Consider the following 18,193-nt stretch of genomic DNA (forward strand, 5'->3'; position numbering starts at 1 on the left):
ATTGAGATGTTCTGGCCCTTGAAAGATTGGTAGAATTCACCTATGAAACATAAAACTCAGTGTTTTCTTTGTGGAAGATTTTTAATCACAATTTTAAGAAATTGTAGCTTATTCAAGCTTTTTATTTCTTCTTCCATTTGTCTAAGTTTTCAAAATTACTGGCACATAGTTGATAGTATTCTCTTTTAATCTGTGTACAGGTGCATCTTCCTTTCCATTCATGATATTACATCTTTTATTACCTCTTCTACTTTTTAAAATTGTATTCTGTTGATCATTTCCCAATTTCTTAAGTTGGACATTTAGCTTACCCCTTCTCTTACAGTTTGAATTTCTTAAGGCTACAAATTCCTCCCCCCATCCCAGCAATATTTTTTAATTTAGCTCACAGGTTTTGCTATATAAAGTTTTCATTATCATTCAGCTGTATTTTTTAATTTCCATAATTTTTTAAATCCCTGAGCTTAGCTATGCCTCTGCACACTGTATTTTCTCAATTTATGTTTTGCGATTAACTCCTAATTTAACAGCACTGTGGGGAGATATCATCCTCTCTATAAAACCTGTTCTTTGAAATTTTTAAGGCTTTCACCTGGTCTAGTTGGTGATCAATTCTATAATGTATGCTTGCAAAACTCTATGTTTCTTATGCTAAGCCTGCTGCCTTTCTATAACCTTACATATCTACTAATTCGTTAGCCTGACCTACAGATAATTGAGAGATGTAATGAAATCTTCCACTATAATGGTGGATTTGTCCATTGATCCCAGTGTAGTTTTACCAACTTTGCATCATCTATTTTAAGGACTTTTAATCAGAGGCATACGTGCTTTAAATTACTAGATCTTCTTGCTGAACTGACATCATACTATTGTCAGTGTACTGTCATTATATAGTGATTGTCAATATATAGTGATTCTTTCCATCCCGATTGAGACATTTAGTCCTAAAGTGCATTTGATCTAATATTAGTGAGGTCATGCCAACTTTCTTTTAGTAATTCCAGGTATGTATTTTACCAATCTTTTAATCATTTTTACATGTCCTTAAACTTTTGGTGTATCCCTTATAAAAAACATGTATCTGGACTTTGGATTTTTTAATCCAATTTGTCAGTTTTTACCTTTAACTAGTAAATTTAGTCCATTCACTCTAATTAGTATATATGGATGCTTCTACCATCCTGACTTAGCATTCGTTTGTTCCACTCTTCCCATGCTTAATATGTTATTACCTTTCTTAAAAATTCTATCTCCGTCAGCAAGAACTTTAGTATGATTCATCTGGACTTTTAATCCTGAGATTTTTTTTTTTTTGCCTTAGCCTTTACAATAAATATCAAGAAATTATAATCACTTTTACTTCACAGATCTCTTGTTAACACTTCCTGGATTTGAATCTCTTAGTACTTCATCCAGAACTGGGCTCAATATGGGTCTTTGTGTGGCAAGGCTCCCAAGACTTCATACACCTGAGAATTTTTTTTTTTTTTTTTAGATTTTATTTATTTGACAGAGAGAGAGAACACAAGTAGGCAGGGCAGCAGGCAGGGCGGCAGGCAGAGAGAGAGGGAGAAGCAGGCTCCCCACTGAGCAGGGAGCCCGACGCGGGGCTTGATCCCAGGACCCCAGGATCATGACGACCTGAGCCAAAGGCAGACGCTTAACTGACTGAGCCACCCAGGCACCCACCTGAGAGTATTTTCGTCATCATCCCTCCTATTTAAATGAATGTGGGTGGGTATAATATTATGTTTCTCTTGAAAACTCTGCGAAGTTTGTTTTCCTGCATTTACTGATGCTGTTAAAAACTCTGATGTCAATTTAATTTTTGTTCCCTGTAGTAATCTGTTCCTTCCCTCTGAGGCTTCTTTTGATATTTTTACTCTTAAAATTTCACTATAATGTTCCTGGAAACAAATTTTTCCTGATCTCTCATCTTCAGGTGTCCTAAGGATACTTTCCCTCTGAGGACATTCATTTAAGGAAACTTTCCTTCTGAGAATATTTTTTTCTTCTTTTTTGTTAAGACTTATTTATTATAGAGAAAGCACAAGAGCATGTGGGGGAGGGGCAGAGGGCGGGAGAGAGAATCTCAAGCAGACTCCCCACCCAGCACAGGGCTGGATCTCACAAACCTGAGATCATGACCTGAGCCAAAATCAAGACTCAGATGCTTAACCGACTGAGCCACCCTGGCACCCCCCCTTTTTTTTTAATTCTAAAAGACAACTATTTTTCCCATTATTTCAAGCATGTCTTTACTTTTTTTTTTTTTTTAATACAGGCTCCAGGCTCAGAGTATCTCCTATCCTCTAGGGAAAAATAACAAAGACAGTTGAAGAGCACAGGTATTTCAAGAGAAGAATAATGTATAAGTTTCACTGGAAAAGAAATAATAGAACAGATGGACCTAGAGTTTAAAGTTAGACTGATAATTATCCTAAAAGAAACAGGGAACATCTTAAGAACTTGAAACAAGAATAAGCAGGGTCTGAGAGAATCAAGCCAAAATAATAGGGTTGAAAAATGCAATGGTTGAAATAACAGAATGGATACAGTTGAAGAATAAACTCCAGATCAAGAAAATCTCCCAGAATGAAAAAAAAAAGATAAAAAGAAAATCTAAAGGAAAAACCAAAAGGTAAGGAAAATAGATGTAGAGGTACTCACATCTAAATAATAGGAATCTTTTTGTTAAATTTCAATTTTATTTTTTAAAATATTTTATTTATTTTTTTTTCAAGATTTTTTATTTATCAGAGATAAAGACAACACACACAAGCAGGGGGAGCGGCAGACAGAGGGAGAAGCAGGCTCCCCGCTGAGCAAGGAGCCTGATGCGGGACTCGATCCCAGGACGCTGAGATCATGACCTGAGCTGTAGGCAGATGCTTAATCGACTGAGCCACCCAGGCGTCCCTTTATTTAATTTTTTTTAAAGATTTTATTTATTTATTTGACAGAGACATAGAGCACAGATAGGCAGAGCGGCAGGGAGAGGGAGAAGCAGGCTCTCCGTGGGCCAGGGAGCTCAAAGCAGGGCTCGATCCCAGGACCCTGGGATCACGACCTGAGCCGAAGGCAGCTACTTAACCGACTGAGCCACCCAGGCGCCCCAAAGATTTTATCTTTAAGTAATCTCTACACCCAGTGTGGGGCTCGGACTCACAACCCCGAGATCAGAAGTTGCACGCTCCACCAGCTGAGCCAGCCAGCACCCCTAAATAATAGGAATCTTAGCTAAAAATGAAAAGGAGGGGGGGTCTGATTCAGTCGGTGGAACATGCAACTCTTGATCTCATCATCATGAGTTCAAGCCCCACATTGGGCATGGAGCCTGCATTTATTTAAATTCTTAAAAAAGATTTTATTTATTTGACAGAGAGCGAGAGAGGGAACACAAGCAGGAGGAGTAGGAGAGGGGGAAGCAGGCTTCCCACTGAGCAGGGATCCCAATGCGGGGCTGGATCCCAGGACCCTGAGATCAGGACCGGAGCCGAAGGCAGACGCTTAACGACTGAGCCACCCAGGCGCCCCAGGTCTGAAGAACTTAAAGGTAAGGTTTTCTTACTTTGCTTCAATACCTGGTAGAAAGTGTCCTGCCATTAAAAACAAAACAAAACAAAGCAAAACACTGTTTTAAGGGCCATGGAAGTTAAGGGAATGGAGACAGGAGTGGGAGGATTTTTTTTTTTTTAAAGATTGTGTTTATTTATTTGACAGAGAAAGAGCACAAGTAGGCAGGGCGGCAGGCAGAGAGAGAGGGAGTAGCCGGCTCTCCGCTGAGCAGGGAGCCCGACACGGGTTTCGATCGCAGGACCCTTCCCCATGAATGGAAGGATTTTAAAATGAGAAAATAGGGGCGGCTGGGTGGCTCAGTCGTTAAGTGTCTGCCTTCGGCTCAGGTCATGATCCCAGAGTCCTGGGATCAAGCCCTGCATTGGGCTCCCTGCTTGGCGGGAAGCCTGCTTCTCCCTTTCCCACTCCCCCTGCTTGTGTTCCCTCTCTCGCTCTCTGTCAAATAAATAATAAAATAAAATAAAAAAATAAAATGAGAAAACAGTGGAAAGAGTGGGAGGGAAAACATGAGAGCAAAGGCCTGTTCAAGAACATATGTGAGAAATGAAGTCAGTTGACAAGCTCTGAATCCAAAGCAAAATCTGGCTCTTCCCCACTTGGAGTCTCTTTTGATTACAGCAGGGTTACGCATTGTTACTTGCTCCTTAAAAGAGGAAACTGAGCCTAAAAGAAGTCAAATAACTTGCCTGAGTCTAAAGCTTATTCTTTCCCACTATGCTACCAGTGAGCAGTTACATTCCGTTGCTCAAATCAGAAAGTTGGGGGCACCTGGATGGCTCAGTTGGTTAAGCGTCTGACTCTTAATTTCAGCTGAGATCATGATCTCAGGGTTGTGAGATCAAGCTCCATGTCAAGCTCCTTGCTGGGCAGGGAGTCTGCTTGGGATTCTCTTTCTTCCTCTGCCCCTCCGCCCCCAACCCCATGCATGCGCTCTCTCTAAATACATAGATTTTATTTATTTATTTGTCAGAGAGAGAGAGAGAGTACGCACGTGCACAAGCAGGGGAAGCAGCAGGCAGAGGGAGAAGCAGGCTTCCCACTGAGCAAGAAGCCCAATGCGGGACTCGATCCCAGGACCCTGGGATCATGACCTGAGCCACCCAGGTGTCCCAATACATACATACATACATACATAAATGAAACCAGAAAGTTAGCAGTGACCTCTCTCTTCCTGTTACCACATCATCAAACTTGATCAATTTTAACTTCTAAATATGTCAAAACCACCCCTTTTCATCTTCATGACTACTTCCCCAAACCAAAAGTGTTACTTCCTCCATGCATCACTGAAACAGACTCTTAACTGGTCTCTCTAACCCCCTTCAAACCAAATTCCACACTACAGCTAGAAGGATTAAAAAAACAAAATCAAAAAACAAACCCAAACCTACAGTGCCAGGCCCTGCTCTAAAACTTGCTACTGCTCTAAAGATAAACACAGAATCTAGCCCCAGTCTTGCCAGTCTTTCCTGTTGCACCTCAGCACACTGATCTTTTAGTTTCTCAGTGCATTTACTTCCTGCTTCAGGGCCTTTGCACACGTTGTTCCTTCATTTGAAGCACTGCGAGTTCTGCCCAAGACTGACTCATCCTAGACCTTCTAGTCTCACGTTAAGTATCAGCTCAACAATCATTAATAGATAATAAGCCATTTAAGTAAAAGGCTGGGGGAGGGGAACTTTAAAACACATGGAGAAGGCTGAGAACACTTGACCACTGACAAAACTCTCTAAAAGATGGTCATTTGCATCATGTACTTCCTGATGTGAAGCAACAGGAAGCACCCAGAACCTCCTACCTCCTGTGAAGTATTCTTGAAAAAAAACAACTAACCAAGCTTCTACATCCAACTACTAATTACCTGCTTGTAGGAAAAATGGAGGGCAAAGGAATAAATAATAACAAAAGCAAAATAATTAGCCAAACCCAGAATGTAGGAAATTATACAGGATCTCAGATGGCGGGGCAAGGGGGCGGGCCCGGAGCAGGGCAGATATGGTTAAGTGGGGAGACCATGATGGAGGCTTAAAAAAACATAAACAGTACAGCATGTGGACCTTGTTCATTCAAGTCCTGATTCAAAGAAACCAACTGTAAATGCCATTTTTCTCTAAACAATCATAAAATTTTGAATTATGTACTAGGTAGTAAATATTAAGAAACTGTTCATTGTAGTAAAAAGACACTGATAATTTTTGTAAATCCTGACCTGATAAGAAATACATCCTAACATATTTAAAGGTAAAATGATACATTTGTGATATGCCTTAAAAGATTTCATTAAAAAATTGAGAAAAAATAGAAAAAATATTGAATTGAAACAAGGGACTTTATTGAGTGGTACACACCAAACAGAAAGAAATCACAAAAATTCCAATTATCTATTGCATCTTGAAAAACTAGTACTCAGAGAATACTCCAGTTACGAAAAAGAATGTACATTATTAACTGGTACTACTTTGGCTCTCTGGAAATGTTTCTTTCCAGCTAATAATAAACCTTAGAGATAAGTATAAAAAGCTGAAAAGAGGGGCACCTGGGTGGCTCAGTCAGTTAAGTGTCTGCCTTGGGCTCTGATCTGCAGGGGTCCTGGGATCAAGCCCTGCATCTGGCTCCCTGCTCAATGGGGAGTCTGCTTCTCTCTCTGCCCCTCCTCCCCCACCCCCTCATGTTCTCTCTCGCTCTACTCTCTCTTAAACATTTAAACAATCTTTTAAAAAGCTGAAAAGAACTTGTCTACTTTTAAATGAATGAGGGAAGAAAGTTCTTTCTGCACTTTTCTTGCTTTCAAAAAAACTCTCCCTTTGGGACGGCTGGGTGGCTCAGTCGGTTGGGCATCTGCCTTTGGCTCAGGTCATGATCCCAGGGTCCTGGGATCGAGTCCCACTTTGGGCTCCCCGCTCCACAGGAGGCCTGCTTCTCCCTCTCCCTCTCCCCCTGCTTGTGTTCCCTCTCGGTGTGTCTTTCTCTGGGTCAAATAAACAAAAATCTTAAAAAAAAAAAAAAAAGTTTATTTACAAAAAAGGAATTCATTAAAAAAAAAAAAAAACCAAAAACCTCTCCCTGGAACAAACTGATGGTTGTCAGAAGGGAAGAGGTGGAGGGACAGGCAAAATGGGTGAAGGGGAGTGGGAGATACAAGTTTCCAGTTAGGGAATGAGTAAGTCACAAGGATAAAAGGTATAATACAGGGAATACAATCAATGGCATTGTACTAGCGTTGTGTGGTGACAGATAGTAGCTGCACTTGTGGTAAGCACAGCATAACGTATAGAGCTGTCAAATCGCTACGTGTACACCTAAAATGAATGTGACATCGTGTGTTAATTGTATTTCAACTTAAAAAAATAATAAATAAAATAACCCAAAAGGACTCTTCTTTAAGAGATGTGTTTATTGACAGAGAAGCCATGGGACACCTGGGTGGCTCAGTCGGGTAAGCATCTGCCTTTGGCTCAGGTCATGATCTCAGGGTCCTGGCATCAAGACCCATGTCTGGCCACCTGCTCAGTGGGGAGTCAGCTTCTCCCTCTCCCTCTGCCCTTCCCTCTTGCTCTCTCTCTCTCAAATCAATAAAATCTTAAAAAAAAGAAAAGAAAAGAAAGCTAATTCCACCTCTTCATTCCACAATACAGCAGAATTAGGGATATCCCAGAGCAGGCCAAACTACCCTGGTTTTTCAGTGCATTTGAAGAGTGAAGGACTATCGCACATGAGCCTGTAGAGGTGACTCAGGAGGCACTTCCCTTTCCACACTCTCACCCCCCTCACTGGGTATGTGTGCAAGAGTTTATTCGATTGGTTTCCAACTTACTGTCTCCATTCCTGCTTGGTACTCTTCAAGTTTCCACTTGAACCACTCAATCCCCACCATGACGAATGATGAACTCAGTTTCTTCAATGTGTCCAGTCCTTTTATCACTTACCTCCCAGGTGTTTTTAGTACTGAGTTTTTCAAACTACAAGTTGTACCCCCGTGAGTCTTAACTGCTCCCCTCCATTAATGATATAGAACAGAACAGAAAATAAAAGTAAGTAACAAAGGTAAGTTTTGTTTGGTGGAACCTGTTTCTGTTATTGAAAATAGCCAACACAACACAGTTAAGCACCTTTGTATCAGGCACTCTTTAAAGCAATAACTTTTTTTTTCAATAACTCATTCAATCCTTACAGAGATCCTATTAGGTAGATGTATTATTGTCCTCATTTTCAAAGGGGAGACTGAGGCAGAGAAGAAGATAACTTGCTGGAAAGTATGGTCTTAGAGTCCAACCACTCTGGCCGCAGAGCCAGAGTTCTTAACCATTCCCCCTCCTATGCATACTGGGTCACAATATAAAACATTTCTTACTGGGGGTCATGGTTTAAAAAGTTTGAAATCCACTGCCTTTGGATTTCACATAGTATCAGGCACCTGTCCTTCTTCCTCTTCTGTGATCTACTTTCTATTGAAAAGTCTTATTCTTTTACCTAGGTCAAAAGTCACTTCCTTGGTGACTTTTGACACCCCAAGGGAAGCTGATGACAGCAGAGCCCCTCTATTACCACTTACTACATTATATTTTTTATTTGTGTCCTCTACTGGACTGAAATCAGAAAGCAGTTTATTCATCTCTCAGTGATGATGAAAGACTGGTTTTTACCCTACACTTAGTCCAAGAGACTCCTACACCTCATCTTCAAATCTCTACCTTTGAAGACAACTGTGATTTTAAGACTAATTAAAAACGTCTTGTCAAAATTTAGAACTAATTCGTAATTCTTTAAAGCCCTAAGGACCTCTACTAAACACGGTCTGATTCTTTCAACTACATACTTGAAAATAATAAAAACTTAAAAAAAAAGAAAACTACTGTACCATTCAGATGTTTAGTTCTTACCAAATCTGTTACACACCTACACAGGCAAAGTGTGTAGCAAGAGTATGTTCCAGCACAGTTTGCAAAACAACATGCCAGGAACAACCTAAAACTCCATCAGTGGGGAACTGGCGAACGAAACTGTTGTATAACCCTCTAAACCAATACTATGCAAGTGTTTAAAAGAAAGTATATGTATATTTGATGGAAAGCTGTCCCTGATATTACCTGAAAAACTTAAAGTGCATAACAATGCATACAAAATCATCCCACTGTTGTTTAAAAATGTGAGTACTGTAGGAAAAAGGAAAGATGTTATCAAGCAGTTAACAGTAGCTAGCCTGAGGAGTTAATGAACAGTTAAACTTTACACACTTCTGTATTATGCGCATTTTTTTTAACTTCAGACACACGTCTGGCTTTTTTTTTTAATATAAACTACAAAAATTTGTGATCCTGACCAGTACTGTGTGAAACAAAATATTGTGAAATAAATACTTTAAAAATAAATTATCTTTTCGTGTCAGGAAGGTATGAGGAGGGAGGAGACAAAACCTAAACTGAGATGTAGGAATACCTAACACAAAAAGTACCAAGTACCTTTGGGACAGATACTTGTTCAGGGTGGAAGAGCTTCCTCACTAACACAGAGCTTTCCTGATGACAGGGAAAAAGCAACTGCATGTTCTACGGGTGTCGCTTTGTAAGAGCGGTTTTCAAAATCCGGGAAGCACAAGAATCAGCGGGAGAGTGCGCTGTTTAAAATACAAATTCCCGAGGCCCATCTCCGGATGTTCGACTTGGGCGGGTCTGGGTGTGGCCCCGAAATGAGCCCTCTTCAAACAAGCACTCAAGTTGTCTCTGACACAGACGGTGCGCAGCCCTGAAAGTGACTACCTTCAAATCTTGAGACACATCGATGTCATTCTTCCCCCCTCCCTCTCTGGCCACCTCTATCCTCCAAAGGGCCTCAGTAGGTTTCCAATGTTGCGTCCAGTTAAACATCGCCCACCGACCATTTCTACTCCAGGTGTAACCTGATGGCCGAACGGCTGCAAGCACGTCACTCCACCTCCATTTTTACCTTCCGCGCGGCCTCAGCTCATAACCCTTCCCCCACCAGCCCTTCTTCCGCCCGGCGCGACCATCCCAACGCCGCCACCCGTGCCTCAAGCTCCACCCGCCCGCTGCCCCAGATCCGAGGCCCGCCGAACTGGCCACACCACCGCCCGCTCCCCACTCTCCACCTCCTGTCCCCAGCCGCCGGGGACCCGGCCGCCGAAACCCAAGAGCCACACCTTAAGGCCGCTCCATGAGTCGCTCCCCCGGCGAGCCCGGGGGGGGGAGGGGGCGTCAGTCACAGGCCCTAAGGCCTCAGCAGCATTTTGAAACGGCGAGTAGTGAGGGCGCAACTTCCGGCCTCCTGAACCCGTCTCGTACCAGAACTTCCGGTGAGGCCTCCGGAAACCATAGAGGCCCCACTGGAGGGCTAGAGAGGTAGAAAGGCTGAGCTCTCCCTACCATAGACTAGAGCGCAGTCCAGAGAGAGAGTCGCAGGTCCTGGATGACTGAATTTTGAGGTTCTAGAGAAATCGTTTTAGGAACTCAGTCTGATCGTATTCACAGACGTGTCCTAGGAGATCAAAAATCGAGGAGGGGAGAAACCTAATAGCATAGTCAGAGGCAGCCTTTCGCTGTTCCAAAAAACGCCATTCCCACTGTTACTCAAAGTTAACTTACTCACTCTTACTCCCCAGAGGTGGTGGCTGGAGAGGGCAAACAGCATGTTAGTGTTGTCGCTAACTGGGGGAGATAGGATTAGAATATACACGAATAACTCAAGATACGTGATAAATGCTGAAAGAGGTGCAAAGAACCGGGAGGGGGAGCGTCTTTGGATCATACAACCTGATAAAAGCACGTGCAACCTCTCAGGTTGGCCGACTTCCACCTCTGCCGATGCCAAATGGTATTATCCCTCCCAAATACCTCATCTCATTTATTTCAGGATGATTCTAAATGTTAGAGGATTTTCTGAGCTGAAGTTTGTTACTTTGCAATTTCCATTGGTTTCAGTTATACACTTGGTAGAACAGAGTAAGGAGTCATTCTTTATAACATGAATACTATTCAGTCATTTGAAGACAGTTCCCATGTTCCATCCCTAACCCTGTCCCTTGTTTTTCTACAAGCTAAAAATCCCCTCACAGCCTTCAACTATTTCTTATTTGACATGGCTTCAAGCCACCCTGGTCACCATGTTCTGAACAAGTACTTGTTTGTCCTGTTTAAGATGTGGTTCCCAGGACTGGGTACAGACTCATGTTAAATAAAATGGGGCAATGACCTCCCTTAATTTACACATTGCACCCCGCTCTATTTCTGGCATAACCTTCCGCATAGCTGGGAGACCCAGATTTCTGTAAATGAGCTGAAGAATTAATTCCTTTTTCACAGTTGTTCTGAAAGAGCTTGAAGTCAGCAACCACCTCTCTCAAAAAATAAAGGGGAGGGGCTTTTTTAGATGAACCACTCTTCAACTGTTTCTCCTCTTTTTTGTGCAATTAATTTTAGTGTTTTTTTTTTAATTCCCAAACAGTAATTTGTATCTTTTAAATAATATCCAGTTAGTTTAGATCTCTTCCTCCTGTCTCCTGGACTCTTGGAATTATGATCCTGTCCAGCAACTCATTTTGTTTAAGATCAACAAACATTTGTTGAACACCTACTGTGTGCCAAGCACCAACCTAGAAGATTCCAAAGCAAGTAATGCCTGGAATCTGCCTAGTGGAGGAGTCAGACAGTCCAGGTAAAGAGAATGTGGTAAGTGTGGTTAACCTTGCCTGGAAGGTCGAGAGAGATTAGCTCTTTCACTTTTGCATTTTGCAAAATTTTGATCAACATATTTAATTTGTCTTTATCAAAAGTCTTGATAAATATGCTGAATAGGACATGGTTAAGAATAGAGCTTTTCCCCTCATGGTTGACACTGATTCATGATTAATCATTCATCTTCAAATATTCTTAAACCACTAATGATCCTACCTAATAGTGGTCAATATCTGGCAACATTTCGCTATCCTTTCCTAAGGAGTTCATAAAATTTCATCAAATGACTTGCTCTAATGAAAATAAACCATAACTAGAGCATTTCTTCTCCTCATCAAGTAAACTTACCAAAAAGAAAATGAAATTAGCTTAACAAGCTCATAACTGACTCAGTGATCACCACTTCCTTCTCTAAGAACTCTACTCAAAAACCGTTTATTTAATAAAGGGACAGGAAATGTGGGTTTAGTCTAGTTATTTCTAGAAACCAGAAAGTTACACAGTTCTTCAGTTTCACAGTCTGTAAATAAAATGGCTAAACCAGATGATTTTTCTAGAGCCCGTCGGAGTTCTTAGGGAACTAGAAGTCAATGTTGTTGATCTATAGTCTTTCTTAAAAAATTATAATGAACTACTTCACACATACAACAAGGTATAAAGAAGAATATTATCTCCTTTTCCCCACCACTCTTCCTAAAGAACAATACTTTACCTTTTACAAAAAAGTTTCCTATAGTCCATTCTCCTAAGGCATCTCCCTCCTTCATCTCCAAAAGGAACTATTCTGAATTTGGTATTTACCCCTGCCATGCACTTCTTTAGACTTTTAGGATTTATATATGTATATATTCCTTAAAAATATTTTATGCTTTTAAAATGTTTATAAATGGCATCAAACTGTATGTATTCTACTACAACTTGCATTTTTGCTGATCACTGTGAAGTTTCACAATGTTAAATCATGTATAGTTGATTTTCAGTATTATTTAGTAATGTCGTATAGTAATATATTGAATTGTGTAATTAATTGTTATATAGTAATTGTGATTTTTTTATATTTTATTAATTTATTTGACAGAGAGAGACACAGCTAGAGAGGGAATACAAGCAGGGGGAGCGGGAGAGGGAGAAGCAGGCTTCCCGCAGAGCAGGGAGCCTGATGCGGGGCTCAATGCAGGGCTCGATGCAGGGCTCGATGCAGGGCTCAATGCAGGGCTTGATCCCAGGACTCTGGGATCATGATCTGAGCCGAAGGCAGACACTTAACAACTGAGCCACCCAGGTGCCCCAGTAATTGTGATTTTCTAGGGCTACCATCACAAAATACCACAGACTGGGTGACTTAAACAATAGAAATCTGTTTTCTCACAGTTCTGTGTGCTAGAAGTATAAGATCAAGGGGTTGGCAAATTTGGTTTCTTCTGATACCTCTCCTTGGCTTGTTGTACGTGGCTTGCCTTCTTGTTTTGTCCTCAACCCTTGGTCAGTAAGTTGTCTGCGTCCTAATCTCTTCTTATAAGGACAACAGCCATAATGGATTAGGGCCCACCCATAGGACTTCATTTTACCTTTATCACCCCTGTAGAAGGCCTGTCTCCAAATAGAGTCACATTCCGAGGTGCTAAGGGGTTAGGTCTTCAACACAGTAATCTGGAGGTGGGGGGACACAATTCAGCGTATAACAGTAATGAATGCACCACAATTTTTTATTCATCTCCTCCTTTGATAAATAGGTGTTTCCAATTGTTCGCTGTTACAAACAATGCTGCGATCGACATTCTTGTACTTGTGCACTCTAGGGAGTAGAATTATTGGGTTACAAACACATTGTCAGCACTACCAGATCATAACACAGTGCTCTCCGAAGTGGTTGTAGATGTATACACTCCTGAAGGGTGTGTATAAGATTCTATTGCTCACATTATCGACAATAGCCAAACTATGGAAAGAGCCCAAATGTCCAATTACTGATGAATGGATAAAGAAGATGTGATACACACACAAGAGAATATTATTCAGCCATCAAGAAAAAAAAAAATGAGGGGCGCCTGGGTGGCTCAGTCGTTAAGCGTTGCCTTCAGCTCAGGTCATGATCCCAGGGTCCTGGGATCAGGCTCCCTGCTCAGGGGGAGGCCTGTTTCTCCCTCTTCCACTCCCACTGCTTGTGTTCCCTGTCTTGCTGTCTCTCTCTCTGTCAAATAAATAAATAAAATCTTTTAAAAAAAATGAAATCTTTCCATTTGCAAAGAAGTGGATGAAGCTACAGTATATTATTGCTAAGTGAATTAAGTCAGTCAGAGAAAGACAAATACCATATGATCTCACTCATATGTGGAATTTAAGAAAGAAAACAGATGAACATACAGGAAGGGGGGAAAAGAAAAAAAGGAGAGAGGGAAACAAGCCGAAAGAGACTCTTAACAATAGAGAACAAACCGAGGGTTGATGGAGGGAGGTGGGTGAGGGGTGGGCTAGATGGTGATGAGCCCTGGGTGTTGTATCTAAGTGATGGACCACTGAATTCTACTCCTGAAACCAATATTACACTAGATGTTAATTAACAAAATTTAAATTAAAAAATAAACTAGAAGTGCCGCAATTTAAAAAAAAGATTCTGTTGATACACATCTTTGCCAATCCTTGGTATTATGAGATTATTTAAAAAAAAATGTAATAGATGTGAGAATTTCTCATGGTGGCTTGATTTATATGGTGGCCCATGATTATTAGTAAGGTTGAACGTTTTTTCATATTTATTGACCATGTTTACTCACCTGTGAATTGCCTGTCCATATCTATTGCCCATTTTTCTGTTGGTTTGTCTCTTCCTTACTGATTTATATGAGTCCTCTGTGTAAACTGGATATAAATCCTTCTTGATTATATATATCACAAATAAATCTTCAAATCTACAACTTGTTTTCACTTTTTAAATGTCTTTTGATAAACAGTTTTTTTAAATGAAGTTGGATTTATTAATTATTTTATGTTTCACTTCCTTTTTTTTATTTAGGAGATTCTTCCCTGTTTTGGGGTCATAAAGATACTCTCATATACTTTCTCCTAAAAGTTCTAAAGATTCACTTTTCACATTTAGGCCTTTAATTCATCCTCAGTTGATTTTTGTGCGTGTTATAACATGGAGATCCAATTTTATTTTTTCAATTTGAAAAATAAATGTCTGGCTCTATTATTGAATCTATAAACTGAATGTGAGCCTATCTATAGTCTCTTGAATTAATCCCTCCTTCCTATTTAACACAATCATTGGAAGGTTTTGTAGAAGAATAATCATTTGAGTGGGACCTTAAAAAATGAATAGGATTTCAAGAGGCAGAAATGGGAGAAGTAATTTGAAGAAACATGGCACAAATAATGAGGAGAGGAAAGAGATGAGGAATTTAGAAGAGACGGTCTTAAAACGGAAAAGAACCTACTTTGATCAAAGTGTTGGTGACTGAGTAAAAGATTGGCACGGTATCGAATCCCACTGTCCAATATAATATCCACCAGCCACTTGTGGCTTGAAATGTGGCTAGTCCAAATTGAGATGTGCTCTAAGTGTAAAATACACCTCAGATTTCAAAGACTTAGTAGGGCTTTTTTCTGGTTACCGCGGTGCAAGGAACCATGAGCAGCAGAGTCTCCTGCGAGACCCTGTATGAGGCAGTGTGGTGGTAAGTCCTGCACGGGAACCAGCACAAGTGCCGGAAGTTTTCAGAGATGGTGGAGCTGCAGATCAGCCTGAGGAACAATGACCCTTACAAGGACAAATGCTTCTTGGGCACCGTCAGGCTTACGTCCACTCCCTGCCCCAAGTTTTCCGTATGTGTTTTGAGGGACCAACAGCACTGTGATGAGTCCAAGGCTGTGGATATTCCCCTCATGGACATTGAGGTGCTGAAAAAGCTCAACAAGAATAAAAAATTAGTCAAGAAGCTGGGCAAGAAGTATGATGCCTTTTTGGCTTCAGAATCTCTGATCAAGCAGATTCCATGAATCCTGGGCCCATGACTGAATAAGGCTGGCAAGTTCCCTTCCTTGCTGACCCACAGTGAGAACACGGTGGCCAAAGTGGATGAAGTGAATTCCACAATCAAATTCCAGATGAAGAAGGTGTTGTGTCTGACGGTGACAGTTGGCCACATGAAGATGACAGATGATGAGCTTCTGTACAACATCCACTTAGTTGTCAATTTCCTGGCATCATTGCTCAAGAAGATTTGGCAGGACATCCAGGCTTTATACATCAAGAGAACCATGGGCAAGCCCCAGTGCCTGTACTAAGGCACAGTTTAATAAACCCTAGTGTGCTACCATTAAAAAAAAAAAAAAAAAAAAGACTTAGGAAAAAACACCTGTAAAGTATCCCAATAATGTTTTATATTAATTACATATCAAAATGATATTTTGGATATATTGGGTTGAATAAAATATATAATTAAAATTAATTTCATCTGTTTCTTTTTACTTTTCTTAATGTGGCTACTAGAAATTTTTAAATAACAATTGTGGTTTGCATTATATTATATTGGGACTGGTATGGAATGCCAGCAAAGTAGGCCAGGACCAGATTGTGGAGGATTTTGAATGGTGTCATAAAAAGTTCCATGTGTCACTCATTAAAGTAGTAGGAGAGAATCAGAGAGTTTTGAGCAAAGGAAAGGCAGTCTGATAGTCCTAACTTAATGACTAAGCACCCTGTCTGCACACAGCCAATTTTAGAAACCATTTTACCATTAGCTCCGGGCAGATGATTAATTCTGGCAATGTGATTCTGATGAGAATATTTGATGTGGTAGTCCTTGCGTTTTTATTGTAGCACGAATGAAACAAATCTAATGTGTGCTCCTTTGAGGGGAAATTGGAACATAAATGAGCCAAACTTTTAATAATTCCCCATTACTTAGGGGATAAGGTGATTCTTTTTGTCTGGAGATAACTCAATATTGTCAGCTTTCAAAATTCTCTACATCTCCTCCCAGTCCAGTCAAATATGTTTAAGCCCTTATACACAGCATGGTTGCTGCAGTTAATAATACTGTAGTGCATATTTGAAAGTTGCTAAGAGAGTAGATCTTGAAAGTTCTCATCATAAGAAAGAAAACTTGTTAACTGTGTGCGGTGACAACTTCACTAGACTTATTGTGGTGATCATTTTGCAACGTATACAAATATGGAATTGTTATGTTGTGCACCTGAAATGAATGTTATATGTCAATTATACCTGGATAAGAAAATAATTGTTAACATATGTTAAGTGTTGAAGTGTAGATAGTGTTAGAATGCTAGAAAGAGCAGAATCTGTAGTCTGTTCTTGTTACCTCTTTGCCATTGTCTTTATGTGACTTCACGATTGCTTATTTCTTGTCAGACAGCATTCTAAACAATTTATATAAACTATCTTAGGAATTCTCACAATTACTCTATTGTCCTGAGACACAGAGATGTAGCTTGCTCAAGAACACATAGTGGAAGTAAGGTTTGGTTTTTATTTTTTGGAAGTAAGCTTTCAAGGAGGGGCACCTAAATTCAGAATCCAGGCTGTATGTAGAAACATTTATCCTTTCAGTTTTTCATTGGACACATATGCACCTTTTTAAAAAATTGCTTTGAAATATTTCCTAACTGAACAATATTTTGCAATTTTTCCCGAGTTGTATTCTTCTATTAACATGATTATTAATAGCTATATAATATTCCATGTATTAAGGCTGTACAATAATTTGTATAGCCAATATGTCATTTGCAATATTTTTCAATTAAAATACCATGACGATCTTTCCCGTAATCAAGTTTTTTTATACATCCCTGATTATTTCTCTAGGACAAATTCCTACAAGTGAAATTTCTGGGTCAGAGCAATCACTCCTAAAGCGCCGGAATTAAGTAGATGGAATGAAGGGAAAGCAACAGAGATTCTTCACTGTCCCACCCTCAGCCCCATGGTGGGTAATTCTCAAGGCAGCCCTGTAGCAGAAGGCCATGCTCAGACTGCTGATGGCTGTGGAAGAGAAGAGCCTCCAGGGCTATGGTCAATGAAATCTCTCCACTGGCACGTTCAGCTTTCCTGTCTCTCTGGCTTGCTGGGCTTCTGCCCCGCCCCGCCCCCCCCCCCCCCCCCCCCCCCGCCAGGGTCATGGCTGGGGACTTCCTCCAGGGCTTGCGTCACTTAAAAATAACTTGGACGTCTTCAAGGGACGTACAGGACAATCACACTATCCCTCTGCAGGATCCTTTCTCCCACTCCAAACTACGCAGTTCAACCCAGCAGCTTCCGAGCAGTGTATTTATATTCTCTCTTAGTCTCTTTCTCTCTCTCCCTTTTTTTTTTCTTTTCTGTTGTCAGGTCGGCTTTAGAACTGATATCCACCCTATTATCAATAGTAAAATAGATCTGATGCCACTACAACACGTCAAAAGTGGTAAACCTCGCGTCCCCTTACTCCTGGAGACAGATTACAGATCAAAGAAGCCTACGTGATAATGGTTATTGAGCATATAAATACCTTGAAATTCTGAAGTAGCTGCTAATGCTGGTGAAAAATGCATGATTTAGGTCTTCTGTTTCTCTTTGTTGTAGGAATCCTGAGCTTTCTTGGGTTTAAAACAGTTGTTTCACAAAATACAGGTGGAAGAAGTCGATTACACAAGGTTCTTTATTCTTATGTAAGGCATTGTAAGTAGAAGCCTTTTCTCATGAGAGCCCGGATAGCTCAGTCGGTAGAGCATCAGACTTTTAATCTGAGGGTCCAGGGTTCAAGTCCCTGTTCGGGCGCTTTGCTTTAACTTTCTCATTTACTTTTTTCTTTAACTATTAACAAGCTGAGAAACACAAATTTCGTCTCCATGGGAGACCACTGTGTGAAAACCTCCATATTCGCCAAGAAATTAAGTGATTTTGCATAGTCGGTTTTTTTCTT

The 18,193-nt window shown here is 40.6% G+C and overlaps 1 protein-coding gene, 1 non-coding gene and 1 pseudogene across 7 annotated transcripts in view; 2 read left to right on the plus strand and 1 right to left on the minus strand.

The window, feature by feature from the left end:
- The window catches only part of MDM4 (MDM4 regulator of p53), a 48,071-nt gene extending 38,212 nt beyond the window's left edge, over positions 1–9,859 (minus strand). For 4 of the 6 annotated variants that reach the window (XR_003522973.1, XM_027610877.2, XM_027610874.1 and 1 more), the window contains exon 1: positions 9,740–9,859. The gene's annotated coding sequence lies outside the window, so the exon portion shown is untranslated. Of the gene's footprint in view, positions 1–7,396; positions 9,682–9,739 lie in introns of those variants that run through there. The other 2 variants (XM_027610875.2, XM_027610871.2) reach the window with 2 other exon arrangements.
- Positions 9,860–14,407: 4,548 nt separating this feature from the next.
- LOC113933220 lies at positions 14,408–15,557 on the plus strand (annotated as a pseudogene).
- Positions 15,558–17,975: 2,418 nt separating this feature from the next.
- TRNAK-UUU lies at positions 17,976–18,048 on the plus strand. The gene has a single exon. It is a non-coding gene; the product is annotated as a tRNA-Lys (tRNA).
- The last annotated feature ends 145 nt before the right edge of the window (positions 18,049–18,193 follow it).

This window comes from Zalophus californianus, chromosome 10, assembly GCF_009762305.2.
Source record: "Zalophus californianus isolate mZalCal1 chromosome 10, mZalCal1.pri.v2, whole genome shotgun sequence".
Taxonomy (NCBI): domain Eukaryota; kingdom Metazoa; phylum Chordata; class Mammalia; order Carnivora; family Otariidae; genus Zalophus; species Zalophus californianus.